The sequence below is a fragment of the Vombatus ursinus genome, unplaced genomic scaffold, assembly GCF_900497805.2.
Source record: "Vombatus ursinus unplaced genomic scaffold, bare-nosed wombat genome assembly UNPS02009205.1, whole genome shotgun sequence".
NCBI lineage: Eukaryota > Metazoa > Chordata > Mammalia > Diprotodontia > Vombatidae > Vombatus > Vombatus ursinus.
In genome coordinates this window covers 4,008,727-4,025,598 of record NW_020948983.1, presented here as the reverse complement: position 1 = coordinate 4,025,598, position 16,872 = coordinate 4,008,727, and the positions used below count along the sequence as shown (strand labels likewise).

The following is a 16,872-nucleotide window of genomic DNA, read 5'->3' as shown; positions in this document are numbered from 1 at the left end:
GACCAATGACATCATGGGCTTGACTTGCCTACGAATTGATTTAAGTGAGGCAGAGTTGCACAAAGATGTCAAACTTACTCTCTTCCAGAGTCATTGAAGTCCAGTGGCAAGATAAGTTAAGATGACCAGTGATGGCGGGTATGCAATCAATAACCTTGGCATCTTCAATGTCTGACCAAGCTCTAAGTGCTCCACAGCATCTGCTGCAACAAACTTTAAGCTTTTGGAATAAATTGTTCTCACCCACCCATTCCACTGGGGAAAGTCTTCACATGCTTGAGGCAAACACTCCCCTAACTCATCAATGGGTCTGAGGCCTGTTGGTTTCTTTCAACCCAGTTTAGCCCAACTGCTATGACATGGCTTTGTTGGGGTGTGGCTACTGCACATGCTATGGCTTCGTGGAGCCACAGGTGAGAGTTGGGTGAAAGGTGGACACCAAAAGTGGACACCAAAAGTGGATGAGCAGCCCTGAAAAGGGCTCAGCAAGCCCTCACACCAGAGGTGCCAGTCCTCCCAAATACCCCATACACCCTATTGGAACCATTGAAATTTACTCATAAAAGGAGTAACATGGTCACATCTGTGTCTAAGAATAAACATGCTGTGTGGAGGAGGGACTGGAATGGAGAGAAACATGATCTTTGATCAATGACACTGGCTTCTTTACTGTTTCATACTCACAATATTCCATCTATCAACTCACTATCTCATCTCTTGTCTGAACACTCATCCCTCCTCATCTCCTAGCTTCCTTGGCAATGTTCACTTCTCAGCTAAAGTCCTATCATCTGCAAGAAGCCTTTCTCAGTCCTCTTAAATCTTAGTGTTCTCCCTTTGAGATTGCCCCCAATTTATCCTTCCTGTGTGTCTCTTGTACATAGTTGTTTATATGCTGTTTCCCTCATTAGACTGTGAGTTCCTTGAGAACAGAGGCAGTTTTAAATTTTGTTTTGTTGTTGTTTTTGCCTTGTTTTTTCTTATCACTGCTTAACACATTGTCTGGCACTTAGAAGGCACTTAATAAATGTGATTCTGACTGAATTAAAGAAAAGAGACCATTAAGAGGCTAAGTGAAGTCAAATCAACAAACATTTGTTAAGTGGCTACTATGTGCCATGCATAGGGTTTAACAATGTTGTGATAACCTAGGAGACAAATTATATAGTAGCTAGAGCTACCTTGTACTATCTACCAAGAGCTGACTGTTAAATTTTCAGTTTGAGCATTTATGCCTCAGAAATCAGCAAAACTTGCCAATCTGGGTTTGATTTATTGTCTTGTTGATTGTCTAGGCTTAAGAAAGAGATGGAAAAAATGGTAATAAAGCAGAATAAACTTAAGAATATGTTGTGCATACTATTTTTGGTGGAAAACCAGCTGTTAAACATTTATCAGTACCCCTGGGTGATGAGCATCTGAACTAAGGTGTTGGTTCCATGGGTAGAAATAAGGGGGAAGATATGAGAGATGTCATGGCAACTGATTTTATATATGGGGTGAAGAAAAATGAAAAGTTGAAAATAACCCAGAGAGAGATTGTGAACCTGGAACACTAGAAAAACAATGGTGACTGAAAAAGATAGGAGAGTTTGGAAGAGGGATGCATGGTGGGAGGATGATAATTCTGGACATGTTGAGTTTGAGATATTTCTGGAATATCTACTTTAAAATTTCCAGGGTGCAGTTGGTATTGCTGGACCAAAACAAGAAGATACAGCCCACCATAAAGAATTATGAGAACTCTCCAATGATGTCCAAAAATCCTAGAAGAAAGTAAGCCTAATGGTAACTCTGCAAATAAAGACTCAATGAGAAAAAAAAAGGTTGTTTTTTTTTCCCTTCCACCAGGACTACATGAATACTTAGAAGGAATGAAGCTAGAGATAAAAATTTAAATGAAAACCATAAGAAAAAATTTTAGGGAGAATAAATACGTAGAAGAAAAGGTGATAAATCTTTCTCAAGTAATAAAGTCTCTGAAAATCAGAACAGGCCAAGCAGAAATCAATGTATCTATGAGACATCAAGAATATTAGAAGAAAATAAAATGATTTTTATAAAAGAAGAAAATATAAAATATCTGCTATCAAAAAACAAGTGACCTGGAAAACAAGTCAAGGAGAAATAATTTAAGAATTATCAGACTCCCTAAAAACTATGATTTAAAAAAAATCAAGGAATTACATTTCAGGAATCATAAATGAAAACTGCTCTAAGTATTAGAACCAGAGGGTGATGTAAAAATAGAAAGTATCCACTGAGCACTTCCAGAAAGAAACCTCCAAAAGAAAAACCCCAGTAATGTTATAGCCAAAATCTAGAACTTCTAGGTCAAAGAAAAAATGCTACAAACATCCAGACAGGAGCAATTCAAGTACCCAAAAAATAATGAGGAACACACACTGCCCAGCAGCTTCTACTTACTCTCTTTGCAAGGAAATCTTAGAATACAGTATTGCAAAAGACAAAATATATAGACTTATAACCAAGAATAATTTAACTTGTAAATCTGGGTATAATCCTACAGGGAAAAGAAAATAGACCTTTAATGTAAGAGAGAACTTTTCAAGGACTCACCTGACAAAAAGACCAGTGCTCACTAACACCTTTGAATTGTAAACACAAAGTTCAAGAGACACCTAGGAAAGTCAATTTACGGGAACAATTGGAAAGGATTTTATGATGATAAAAGGCTAATTTAGAACCTTAATGTCTTCAAGGGTTATTAAAGGAATTAAATAAGAAAAACAGAGATCTTGAGAGAGGACTGGTTCTCTTCTGAGGGTTTGAAGAGGAGAAACGGAAATGAAGGTAAAAGGAACATATAAGCATAGAAAGGACGAAGAAGAATTGGTGTAGATAAGAAAATATGAAGGAAGAGAGGGGAAGGATTGAGAAAATGCCACCTTATTCAACAATTAAGAGATCACTGGCAACTTTGGAGGGAGCAGTTTTAGTTGAGTGTTGAGGTTGAAAGTTAGATTTCAAAGCGTTGAGAGGTAGTGGTGTGCTCAAGTCAGCTCATATCTGCTTCTGACATCTAATGATTAAATTTTCAATGTGCAAAGTATTGCACATTCAGAGCTTGATTTATTAGTTTGTTGATTGAAGAGACTTAAGAAAGTAATGGAAAAATGTTAATAATTAGGATTCAAATTAAAAGCATATTGTATTTACCTTTATGGGGGAGAGAGCCAGTTGCTAAATATTTACCAATATACCACTGGTTGAAAAGTAAATGAGAAGAGAGGGAGTGAAGGGCAATGAGCATAGAACCCCTTTCCTCTAAGTTTGCTTGATTGATAAAAGGTAGATAGGTATAAGATGACAGCTTGTAGAGACAGCAAGGTTAAGTGAAGGTATTTTTAAGACTTAAAGAGATTTGGGTGTATTTGAATGCAGTAAGGAAGGAACTATTAGAAAGGAAGAGGTGGAAGTTTTCAGAGAGAGGAAATTATTAAGATGAGAGATGAGATGATGTGGACAATCTATTGGAAAAGATGAGAGGGGAAGGAATCAAGGGCACATTTAGAAGGGATGGCCTTTGCAAAGAGAAGTTCATCTAATTATCAGAGACTGGAGGAAAGGAGAAAGCAGCAGTGATAAAAGGAGGAGTTTGAGATGAATAGAAGGGATAAGAAGGAGCTTGTGCAGTAAATGGCCTCTATTTTCTCTATAAAGTAAGAGATGAGGCCCTCAACTGGAAGGGTAGGGATAGGGGTAGGTGTGAAAGGCTTAAGCGGGTATCTAGATGGCACAATATATAGAACACTGGAGTTGCTGTTAAGAAGACCTGATTTCAAATCTGGCCTCAGATACTTACTGGACTAACTATGTGGCCCTGGGTGAGTCATATAATCTCTGTCTGCCTCAGTTTCCTCATCTTATAAATGAGGATAATAATAGCACCTAACTGCCAGTGTGGTTGTGAGGATCAAGTGGGATAATATTTATAAAGCACTGTGCAAAACTCAAAGTGCTGTCTAAATGCTGGCTATCATCATCATCACCATTATTTTTATTAAAAGAAGAAAAGGTTTGGTATAGTTTCTGTGCGGAGTGAGGTAGGTAGTCAATTAAGGAGAGCTAAAAGATTGCCTTGATGCAGTGAGTGACCAGCTGAAGTTGGATAATGTGAATTTATTCAGTCACCACTGTCACATGACTTTCTCTAGCTCTATTTAGCATCATGTGAGTAAGAGCAAAACAGGTGGGTGGTGGGAGGGATCCATGACTAGGATCTATCATAGGATGGGCCAGGAAAGAACAGGGAAGGAGGCACTTCAGTGTAGAGGACAGTGTGGAGCTGAATTGGTTAAGTGTAGGCTTGAGGCTGGGAAGGGAAGAAAGTGAAGTCAGAGCAGAGGTAATGGATTGAGAAAACACTGAATGATGGTGGAATTAAATATCTAGGTGAGTATAAAGAATAGGTTTAGGAGGTATGAAACATAGGGAGAGATGAAATGATTGGAGGTTATGGTCAGATAGAGAAATGTCAGTTTTTGATGAAAGTGGAACACTCATGGGTAATGGTGAGATTCCATGTGTGACCATTCCTGTGTATGGCTGAGGTAAAATGATGTATATTTGACATAATATGTTTAAAATGATGTATGTACTCTTTCTAAAACTTGCCCTTATGGCATTGCCTTTGGAAAAGACTTCTCTTTGTATGACTTAAAAACAGCATGCCGAGGAAAGCAGAAAGCAGGAAAATACAAAATAATATGCTAATGTATATTAATTTCCCATGTAGTATACATGCTGTATTGGGAAGACATTTTCCTTAGAGGTGATTGGTGAAAACCACCTATGACAAGTGCCCATTATTGCAAACACCAATCCTTACAATATTCACTGTTTTCCCCTACTCCAGCAAATGAAGTAGGGTAATTTGAGGCATCATTTTATTAAAATATGTACTATGGAAAATAGAGCTGTCTAATGGCATGACCATGACAATCTAGATTGTAGGAAATGCTATTCATTATGCTTTAGTGGAGGTAGATAAGATTAGGAAAACTGCAATGTTTGGCCTACCATGGCCTAAGAGTCATGCCTAAAAATACTACCCAAGTAGTCCTTGCATTCATCTTTAATCTTTGCAGCTCTCCCAATGCCTCCTGGCACAAAACTTGAGGCATAGTGTATACTTAATAAATGTTTCTTGAATTGACTTGAATTGCTGCCATGCACTCAGGCATCCAAGAAAGGAAGGGATTTAAGAGGAAGGAGGAAAAAAAATTCCATAAATTTTTGCCTTCAGGCCATAATTATAATTTCTGATACTTTAAAGAGTATGCTTTGATAAAGATCAGACTCTCTGGAATGATTTCCTTTTGAAAAAAAAAGAAATGTTTTATTAACAACTAAATGTCAAACACTAATACAAACAGCTATACTTTTAAAGTAACTATTTACACTTAAATTAATTCATTTCAACACATGCAATGTCATGATACATTTTTTCAGATGCTCCTAAATCCCCATCAGGATTCTTCACTCATTTATTCTCATTCCTTTTGCCCATAACTATTTCCTTTTTGCTATCAGTCAGAGGTTCCGTTTAAAACAAAATGATTAAACAACAAGAACTAGAATTACTGTTGCCACTTCTGTCTTGAGAAGGAAAAGGAGGGGAGAGGGTGTTGTTGGAGGAGGAGGCTGGACAGTTGCTTTGGTATCCTGATGAGTTGGAGCTGTTTGGGTGTCATCTCCATTCTGATTGGACATTGTAGCATATGGATGAATGAACAAGTAAATAGGCTGTTCTGCATAGCCCAGAGATGATCAAATTGATGAGTTTTGCAGTTCTTTGATTAAAAAACTATTATTCATATTAAGAGGTAACACTTTCTAAAGACCCTTTAAAGGATGATGGCTAGTTAGAAGAGCTTGTAAAGGCTATATTTGAATTGAGAAGAGAAGAGAATTTCCTACCTGAAGAGTGGTGGAAAAAAAAGAAGCTCTATATGGTTCAGATGTTAATGAATAGTCTTATAACCTTGAATTCTAAAGTCTAGAATTATGAATTACTATAAACACATGTATTTTCCTCCCTCGTGTTTTCTGCCAGGTTTCTCTAAGTGTAAACTCACCCTTCACAATAGCTATTGAATACATTGGTGTAAGAACATATTCTGGGTTTACATGTGTTTTATTATTTATGTTTGTTTTAATGCATTAATATTTGTAATATTTCTTTTTTCTTTTATTTCTTTTTAGTTTTCAATACTCACTTTTATAAGATTTTGAGTTCTAAATTGTTATTCCTCCCTCCCCTCCCCACTCATCAATATGGTGTGCAATCTGATATAGGCTATACATGTACAATCATATTAAACATATTTCCACATTAGTCATGTTGTGAAAGAAGAATCAGAACAAAAGAGAAAAACCACGAGAAAGAAAAAAACAAAATAAAACAAAAAATAATGCTTCGATCTGTATTCAGACTCCATAGTTTTTCCCTGGATGTGGAGAGCATTTTCCATCATAAGTCTTTTGGAATCATCTTAGATTATTGCATTGCTGAGAAGAGATAAGTGTATCAAAGTTCGTTATCGCATAATGTTGCTGTTACTGTGTGCAACATTCTCCTGGCTCGGCTCACTTCACTAAACGTTAGTTCATGTAAGTCTTTTCAGGTCTTTCTGAAATTTGCCTGTTCATCATTTCTTACGGAACAATAGTATTCCATTACATTTATATACCACAACCTCTTCAGTCATTCCCAAGTTGATGGCTATCCTCTCAATTTCCAATTCTTTGCCACCACAAAAAGATATGCTATAAATATGTTTGTACATGTGGATCTTTTCTTCTTTTTTATGATCTCTTTGGCACACAGACTTAGTAGTGTTATTTCTAGATCAAGGCATGCACAGTTTTATGCCCTTCAGGCAGAGCTCCAAATTACTCTCCAGAATGGTTGCATCAGTTCACAACTCTACCAACAATACATTAGTGTTCAATTTTCCCACATCTTCTCCAACATTTATTGTTTTCCTCTTTTGTCATGTTAGCCAATCTGATAGGTGTGATGTGGTACCTCAGAGTTGTTTTAGTTTTCATTTCTCTAATCAATAGTGATTTAAAGATTTTTTTCATATAACTATAGATAGCTTTAATTTCTTCATTTGAAAGCTGCCTGTTCATATCTTTTGATGATTTATCAATTAGGAATGTAATATTTCTTTAGCCTTATTGATGAGTAAGTGGTTAAATTGAATTAAAACATTAAAACACTTCCCTACAAACTAGCCCAAAGTATTGCTAAAGTAATGAGACTAAATGACAGTGATCAGCTTCATTTTGAGTTTTTAATGTACCAGTTACAAAAGGAATAAAATAAAATATAATGGATTGGAATGGGAAGGTAAATTGAGTTTTTGAGCTGGAAAGGCTCTAGTCCATCTTTTTCATTTATACAGATAAAAAAACTCTGGCCAGAGAGTCTATTTAGATGAGATAGAGGGGGGAGGGATATGTTTTTCTATCCTTTGTAATCAATAAATACCCAGAGAAAGAGTCAGGAAGTCAACAAGCATTAGGCAGTTATTGTGTGCCAGACTGTAGTAAGTGCTAAGGAAAAGGCAAAAACACTGTCCCTGTCCTCAAGGAATTTACATTATAAGAAGAGAGACAACATGTAAATAGCATTGTATATGCAAAATATATACCATACCCTATAAAAGTGAGATAATCTCAAAAGATAGGCACTAGCTGGGAGAAGGGAGCAGGGGACTTTGGGTGAAGGAACAGGAAAAACCTGCTGCAAAAAAAGATGAGATTTGAACTGAATTTTCAAGTAGGATCAGGAAGCCAGGAACATTCTAGGGACGGAGGGACAGCATTGAAAAAGTACTGAGGCAGGAGATAAAACATTATATACTAAAAACAATAAAAAGATCAGTGTCACTGGATGGTAGAGTATGTGGAAGAATTTAAAAGAGTAGAAAGGTAGGAAAGAGCCAATTTATAAAGGGCTCTAAAAGCCAAATAGAAGATTTTATATTTGATTGTGGAAGTAATAGGGAGCCAGTAGGGTTTGTTGAGCTGAGAGCAGTGCTAATATGGTCAGACTAATCTTTAGGAAGACAATTTTGGTAGCTGAGTGGAGGACAGACTGGAGCCAGGGAAAGACTTGAGGCAGGCAGACCAATCAGCAGGCTCTTTCAGTAGTCCAGGTATGAGGTAATGAGGACTTAGACTTGGGGGGTGGGTATGGGGTTGGGTGTGGCTGTGTGAGAGGAAAGGTGTTGTGAAAGATGATTTATATGAGAGAGGTTATGTTATTAGAAAAGACAATACTTGGTAATAGATTGGCTATATGGGATGAGTGCGAGTGAGGAGTCAAGGCTGTCACCAAAGTTATGATGAGCCTGTATGACTGGGAGAATGGTGGTGCCCTACCTAGCAAAAGGAAAGTTCACAAAAGGGAGAGGGTTTGAGGAGAAAAATACTGAGTTCTGTTTTGGATTATGTTGAGCTTGAGATGTTTATAAGACAATCAGTTCAAGATGTCTGATAGGTAGTTGCTGCTGTGAGACTGAATCGGGGGGGAACTTAACTCTGGATAAATAGAATCATCTGTATAAAGACTATAAATTGAATCTTGGGCACTGATGCAATCACCTAGTGAGATAGTATAAAGGGAAAAGAGAGTCCAGGACAGACCCTTGGTAGATGCTGATGGTTAGTGGGAGTGAATGGATCAGGAGACTGAAGAGTGATCAGACAGGTAAGAGGAGAAGAAGGAGAAAGAAGAGTTAGGAAAACCTAGAAAGCAAAGGGCATCCAGCAGAAGAGAGTGATCAATAGCATCAAAGACTGCAGAGAGGTCAAGAAGGATAAGGTCTGAGAAAAGGCCACTGGATTGGGCAATTAAGAGCCCATTGGTTCTCATAGCTATACCTAGACATCGTCATAGAATTCCAGGGTTGTGAATTTTGACTTCTCTAGAAGTGAGGTGACCTTGAAAGAAATGAAGAGTTAAAAAGTAAGTGTATCTAGGACCTTCAAACTCTCACCAAAATAGTATATGGTATCAAAAATCTAGATTCTATGGTTGAGCTGGCTCTGTAGTGTTTTTCAGGGCAAGCCTACTCAAAATCTTTGGTAATTTATAGTTAACATACACACACACACACACACACACACACACACATACACACATCTATATTACATATATATTTTACTTTTGCAGTAGTTGCAAGAGAAGTTATAGTTGATATTAATTCTGAATTAAGTTGTTCCCTTTGTTTTACATTGTTTACCACTAAGCTATCTTTTGTAGTTCATAATGAATAATAAATAGCAAATAATTCTGTCTTACAAGATTCTTAAGTGGTTCTAATGAGAGTGTAAAACATATTTAGGACTCCACTTCCAAAAGAGTTGTCAGCCTTTTTTTGATCTATTGATGACTAAGGCAGAAGATGATGATAATGGCACATAGGTTACAGAATCCAGCTTCTTCACACTGTGATTTGGGCAATAGATCCAAGTATCATATCAACAATGTTTTCCTTGCAAATTAAACTTCTCTTTCTTGATATAGGGGTTTATATTTGGATTTTTATTTTTTATGGGCCAAATGGCTCTGAAACTGACTTTAAAGTTTGTATCTGGGTCCTTTTGATAGCATAGTATGACAAATGTATTTGTTTCTGACTTAAATTTATTCATTGGCAAAGTCCTTCCTAGAGTTGTTGGTGACAAATCTACATGGTTTCCTATGCTGGTAAATAACTTATTAGAAAATTTTTGAATGGTCTATATGCCCATTGCCACCAATTCAATGTTCTGTAAATATTTCTGAATTTTCTTGCATCATTTCAACAGTATGAGCTTTTGTTTTTCTTTTTATGTTTAGAGCTATCATATCATTTATTGTAAAAAATGACATTATATTTGACCTGAAAATTTCATTGATATCAGCCAAAAAAAAGTCACTCTAATTGTTTCAGGTCAGAAAAAAAGTGTTTATTTGAGGCAGAACCAAGATGGAAGAGTAAAGGCAGGACTCACTGGAATTCTCTCAAATTCCTTTCCCAAAAACTTTAAAATAATGCCTCAAAACAAATTCTGTTCCAGTAAAAACAATAAAAAAACAGGAAGAAATAATTTTTTAGCCCAAGACAACCTAGAATGTTGGCAGGAATGATATGTCTCACTGAGCAAAGAGTGGACAGCTGTCCAGCACAGGCAATGCTGACAAGCCAGCCCCAAACCTTGAGAATTACTGAATCATTGGTGGCAGAGGCTCCAGGAGCTCTCAGCCCACAGATGGTAAGGGGTCAGACAACTAGTCAAAAGGAGATTACAGGGGATCTTTTGTTGGCATGGGATTCAGGACTCTGTTGCATTGCCCATACTTGGTTCAAGGTCATAGTCCCAGATCAGAAGTAGCACTAGCACACTAGAGCTTGCAGAGACCTTGGTCTTAGTTCCAGGGTAGAAAAGAGTACTTGTGGTCACTCACAGACCAGAGCACAGGCTAGGAGAGTAGTAAACATACTTCTTCTTAGATCATACCATCTTAGAAGAACTGAAAACTTGCAGACCCCCAGAACTTGCACCAAAAACAGCAGCACGAAAAACCTGAAGGTTGGGAAAGTGCCCCTGCACCCTGGAATCAGAGCCCAACTTTAACATAAAGTTAAAAGTCAAGAAAAATGAGCAAATAACAACAAATAGAACTTGGCCATAGGAAGTTACTATAGTAACAGGGAAGGTCAAAACACAAACTCAGAAGAAGACAACATCAAAATATCTACATCCAAAGCCTCAAAGAAAAATGTGAATTGGTCTCAGGCCCAAAACGAATTCCTGGAAGAGTTCTAAAACTTTTGAAAATCAAATAACATAGGTAGAGGAAAAATTGGAAAAAGAATTGATAGCAATGCAAGAAAAAAACATGAAAAAAGAGTCAACAGCTTGGTAAAGAAGGCACAAATAATACTGAAAAAAATAACATTTAAAAAAAACCAGAATTGGCCAAAGGGTAAAAGAGGTACAAAAGTCCAATGAAGAGAAGAACTCCTTAAAATGCTGAATTGGTCAAATGGAAAAATATATACAAAAATTTGCTGAAGAGAACTCCTTAAAAATCCGAATTGGCCAAATGAGGAAAAATGTACAAAAATTCACTGAAGAAAATAACTTCTTAGAAAGAAGAATTGACCAAGTGGAGAAGGAAGTACCAAAGCTCACTGAAGAAAATAATTCTTTAAAAATTAGAATTGGGCAAGTGGAAGTTAATGACTTTACGAGATATCAAGAAACAATAAAACAAAATAAAGAGTGAAAATAGAAAAAAATTGTGAACCATCTCATAAAAGAAACTGACCTGTAAAATAGATTAAGGAGAGATAATTTAAGAATTATTGGACTATCTGAAAGTTGCATTTTTAAAAAATGACCTAGATATCATATTTCAAGAAATTATCAAGGAAAACTGCACTGATATTTTAGAACCAGAGGGTAAAATAGACATTTAAAGAATCCACTGACCACTTCCTGAAAGAGATCTCCAAATGGAAACTCCCAGGAATATTATAGCCAAATTCCAGAGATCCCAGGTCAAGAAGAAAATATTTCAAACAAGCAGAAAGAAATAATACAAATCTCTTGGCACCACAGTCAGGATAACACAAGATTTAACAGCTTTTACATTAAAAGATCAAAAGGCTTGGAATATAATATTCTTTCTGGAGGGCAAAGGAGCTAGGATTACAACCAAGAATCACCTACCCATCAAAACTGAGTGTTTTATTTCACAAAATGACTAGTATGAAAATGTTTTGCATAACTCCAAATGTAAACTTATATAAAACCTATATCAAATTGCTTGACTTCTTGATAAGAAGGGAGGACAGAGAGGAAGAGAATTTGGAACTCAAAATTTTAAAAAAAGTTAAAAATTGTTTTGACATGTAATTAGAAAAAATAAAATATCAAAAAAAAACAAAAAGCAAAAACAAAAGCAAAAATACATTTACTTAGAGTTAAATATGTGCATTTAGGAGTATTATACTTTGTCTACAAAGCCAATGCAAAACAGATGGTTGGACAGTTATTTGTTAAACTTGGATAGTATAGAGAACCAATTTCAATAATTCATGCATTTTATTTATGCAATATCAATGTGCCCTAAGTTAGAAGCTTCACAAATGTTGTTTTATTGGTATACTATCATTATGCAATTTCTTTGTTAGCTACAGTGGTCACTTTTTATTAGAAATGATTATAACTAAGCTTTTTATTAAAAAAAACCAACAAAACAAACCACATGTATGTTTAAAGTACCCCAAGCCTAGAAGAGTATGGTTATAAGCATAAATTATTTTAATCCAAGAAAGATGAACAGAACTTTAATAACATCATAAAATTGATTTTTTTAAACATCGTATTTTCCAAACTGGTTTGGCCCGTGCAATAAGCATATGACATTGGCTTACAAATATTGCCATGAAAAACAAAATATTTTTTTCCTTCTATTTAAATGTTGACATTGCATTTAATGATATTTTGTTGCATGTAGAAATGAGGACTTTTTTTTCAGAAGAAATATGTTATCAGTTGCTAAATTTTGTCAATTCTACATCAATAACATCTCTCAGACCTTCTCTCCAGGCACATGGCCTCTACCCTAATTCAATCAATCAGTATTTATTAAGCTCCTATTTTGTGCCAAGCACTGAACATTTAAGGTCTTGTCACCCTCACTAACCTTGGGTGTCCTCTGTGGCTCTGTTCTGGGCCCTCTTTCCTTTCTATAATATCCTTTTAGTGGTTCAGTCAGTCCCATGGGTACAATTATCTCTCTATAGATGATCCTCAGATCCATTTATTGAAAATACAAAACCATCAGTCTAGCATTTAAATCCATTCACTCAGTCGAGCATATGAGAATGCCTGGAGCCTAGAGATTGAGTGTCTTGTTCTGGAAATAGCCAGGAAGCAAGTGTCACTGGATCAAAGAATAAGTATCAGGGAATAAGATGTAAGAAGACTGGAAGACGATAATATTATGGCTTCCACCTACCTTTCCAGGCTTCTTTTGTATTATTCCTCATCACACACTCTTTGTTCTAGCCCAAATGGTCAAATACCCTGATATCTATTCTTTGAATCTAACATTCCATCCCCTGACTAGTGACTTTGCACAGCTGGTTTGTCATCTGTGTAACATTTCATTGTCTTTAACCCATAGAATTCCTAGTTTACTTCAAAGCACAACTTAGTGCCACCTCCTCCGTAAGGTCTTCTCTGATCTACCACAAAGTATTAATACTCCTTCCCTCTTGAAAAATATTTATACATACTCTGCACATACTTATCTGTGTATCTGTGTTCATGCTGTATTCTCCTAGCTCCTCAGTAGAATATAAGCTCTTTGAAGGCAGGGATTGTTTAGTTATTAGTTTCATATCCCTCAGCTTTAGCACGGTACATTGCCCATAGTAAGTAATAAATGCTTTTTTAATTGAACCAAACTGAAAGGAAACTGTTAACTTAGAAAATTATCCAATGAAAGATTAGAGCAATTCTAAAATATGTTATTTCATTAAGTATTAAATACTAATGAACAATAATTCATTTTAGCTTATCTTCATTTAAAATAGGGGATCAGTGAAATAAATTATTCAGTTATATAAGTCTCATATTTTAGAACAGACAAGATAAGTTGCATCAACATACCTGGATTAAAGACAGGTGGAATATGGCCAAGACATGACACAAATATTTTGTTGTTATAAGAAATGGTTTAAACTGTTTTTATAACCATATGAAAACTTTCTACTTGATGTTAATATACCTTTAATTACATTAATAACATTTGTGGAAATTATTCCATTTTGCTAATAAAACACTTATCTGGAGACCTCAGGTGATTTCACCACTTTTCATTTACATATTTATTTATCAGTTGTGTCAAAATAATCATCCAGGATCATACTTACGGAAAAGTATGACTGATATTACGTGATAAAGTTCTTCTATTTCAAAGGAAAAAGTTTTAAATTTAACAAATAAGAACCATCCCTTATTGTACTCAAAATGGACAACTAATGTAATATAAAGTTGACTGGTTAAGTACTTTAATTTTGATTAATAACATGCTCTTTTTTCCATTCCAGGTTCTGTTGAAGGTGGAAGACGTGAATTCTATTATTGTAGACTGGATCAATGGCCATTAGAATACATCCCTGCAGTAAGTATAATCCAGGGAGCAGGGACAGAAGTAGCCTACTTTGTAAGTATCCTTGTGGTGGTAAGAAAACTTTATTCAATAATAAAAAAAAACCTACATCGAATTACATGTTTCTTACCCCTTTGCAGATGTCAGAATCTTGCTTTTCACTATTTAATTACCTTTCTCTCTCTCCCTTTCTCTCTCTCTCTCTCTTTCTCTCTCTCTCTGTCTCCATTAGAGATTTACTAGTCAATTAAAGCAATGTGAGTGAAACGTAGCTAGAAAAATAAATGGTAGTAATTGAGAAAGAAACTGCAATTTCTAAAAATGCCACTGGATGGCGGTGTTTCTTTACATGATTATCACTGAAAGACTAACGTCAGTGAATTAGCAGTCATTTTCTGGCTGGGCAAGCATTGATCATAATGGAGACCTACCTTTAATGATCACCTGTTTTATCTACAAATATATGTAATTAAAGGGTGATAATTTCATGTAAACAACCCTGTTGACAAATAGCCAACAGGATGATCCCCACCTCCCACCACTGCCGCTAGTTATGCAGCTGTTTCTTGAAATTTAGACAAGTCCAAAAATGTTTCTTTCCATGAGTTTTATATTTCTCTTTTAAAAGAAGAAAACACATATTTGTTAAATGTCTATTGTGTGTCAGGCACTGTGCTAAGTGTTTAACAAATATAATCTCATTTGATCCTCACAATCATTCTGAAAGGTAGATGCTATTATTATCCCAGTTTTACAGTTGAGGAAACCAGGGCAGGCAGATTTAAATGATTGGCCCAGGGTCACATAGTAAGTTTCTCATGCTAGATTTGAACTCAGGTCTTCCTGCCCAGAGAGATACCTACTGTACCACTAAGTTATACTCTCCAGATTCCTCTCTTACTTTGGATTGCACTGTTATAGGAGCATAAAGGTTGTTTAACTTTGGGGGCATAGGCTATCTAATAATCTTCCCTTGTATATTGGGAGGTTTGGGGTTGCTAGGCAGGTGAACTTTGGCTGGCATAATTCTGCCGTATACTGGTGGAGAAAATGTCTGATAAATAAAAGACCTCTGAACGTAAATGTACGTGCCTGAAGAGCAAAATTGTGCCCTGATCACAGCAGCTATTTATCTTTCAGAGTCTGTGGTTGTACCATTGCCTGTGGTTCTCTCCGTTAGCCAGGCAATATAGTAGAAGTGGATAAACCTTATCCAGTACCTCCATATCTACAGAAGTGATAAACGAATCCAGCCTTCCACCTCCCCCCAACCTAAGTTTTTCTGCTCTTCTGTATTTAAGAATATATGCAATCATTTTCTAATTGGTCTTGTTTCTCCTTACTCCGATACATCTTTCACTCAACAACTAAAGTGATTTTCCTGTAGTGTAGATCATGCTCCCCTCCCTGTGCCACTTTCTGCCCCCAAATTCAGTAAATTCCAGTGGTGTTACCTCTAGGATAAAATATGATCTCTTCTTAAGATGGCCTCCTCCTGTCTTTCCAGTCTTCTTAGACTTTACTCCTTCCTATGCCTTCTAATATCCAGCTACTCTAACCTACTTGCTATTCTTCCATCCCCAGATTCTATTCCTTTGAATTGACTGTACTTTATGCCTGGAATGCCCTGACCTCTTACCTCTCCCTCTTCTGTTTGTTTGTTTGTTTTTAAGACTTAGCTCAAATCCTCCCTTCTTCAGGCTTTTCCTGGTTCTCCTCACCCAACCCAGTGTCATATTAATACCTTCTCTCTGAGTTTACCTTCCATCTCCTCAATGTATATTTTGTACATGACTAGTTATATAAATATTGTCTCCCTCATTAGAATGTAAGCTCCGTGAGGCTAGGGACAGTGTTTTTTCCTTTCTTTGCATCTTAGCCCTTAGGACAGTGCCTAGAATATATTAAGTATTTAATAAATGCTTATTGAATGACTATTTTCTTTACAAATTTTCACCAGAAAAATTTGGATATTTTCCTTCCAACATGTATTTGTTTGATTGGTCACAGCTTGGGAGCCCATCTTGCTGAGGAAGCTGGGTCAAATATGTCAAACATTGGAAGAATAAGGTCCATGATTGATGGGAGTTTTATTGTGAGTTATGACACAATAATATTGCCACATTGTTTTATAGTTACAAAGCACTTTACCTTCATTTAATTTTCCCAATAATATGGTCATTTAGGCAACACAACTATGATCAATTAATCAGTAATCAACAGTTGTTCCCTTTTATAGCTTGGAACTTCCATGAAAGTGTTCCTCCTATGGCTTATGTCTCCCATTTGAATTCTTAGTACCCTCTTCCTCTTGAAATTATGGATTTTTGAAGAATATTCCGCAGAAGTCCAAGTTCTGAGAAGTACTACCAAAGTGGAAAGACTTCAAGTTCAAGTCCAAATATAGGCTGACATTTCTGTAGAATGGGGATCAGCTTTCCCAAGCTCATCAGCAGATGGATGGTCAACCAGTATTGAATAGTTTTGTCCATGGAAATTCAGAAAACTGTCTACTAAACCCAGAAAAGTTTACATTTTATATCAATTGAGGGAATACATGCACAGATGGAATTATGGATCTTTTGAAGTGTTAATACATAAATATGAGAGGACTGGGACTGTATGAGGTTAGGTGAAGATATGAGCTTATGTAAGAGCTG

General features: G+C 36.2%; 1 pseudogene; it reads left to right on the top strand.

Moving 5' to 3' along the window:
• The first annotated feature begins 10,167 nt into the window (after window positions 1-10,167).
• LOC114035463 overlaps window positions 10,168-16,872 on the top strand; it is a 51,782-nt pseudogene continuing 45,077 nt past the window's right edge.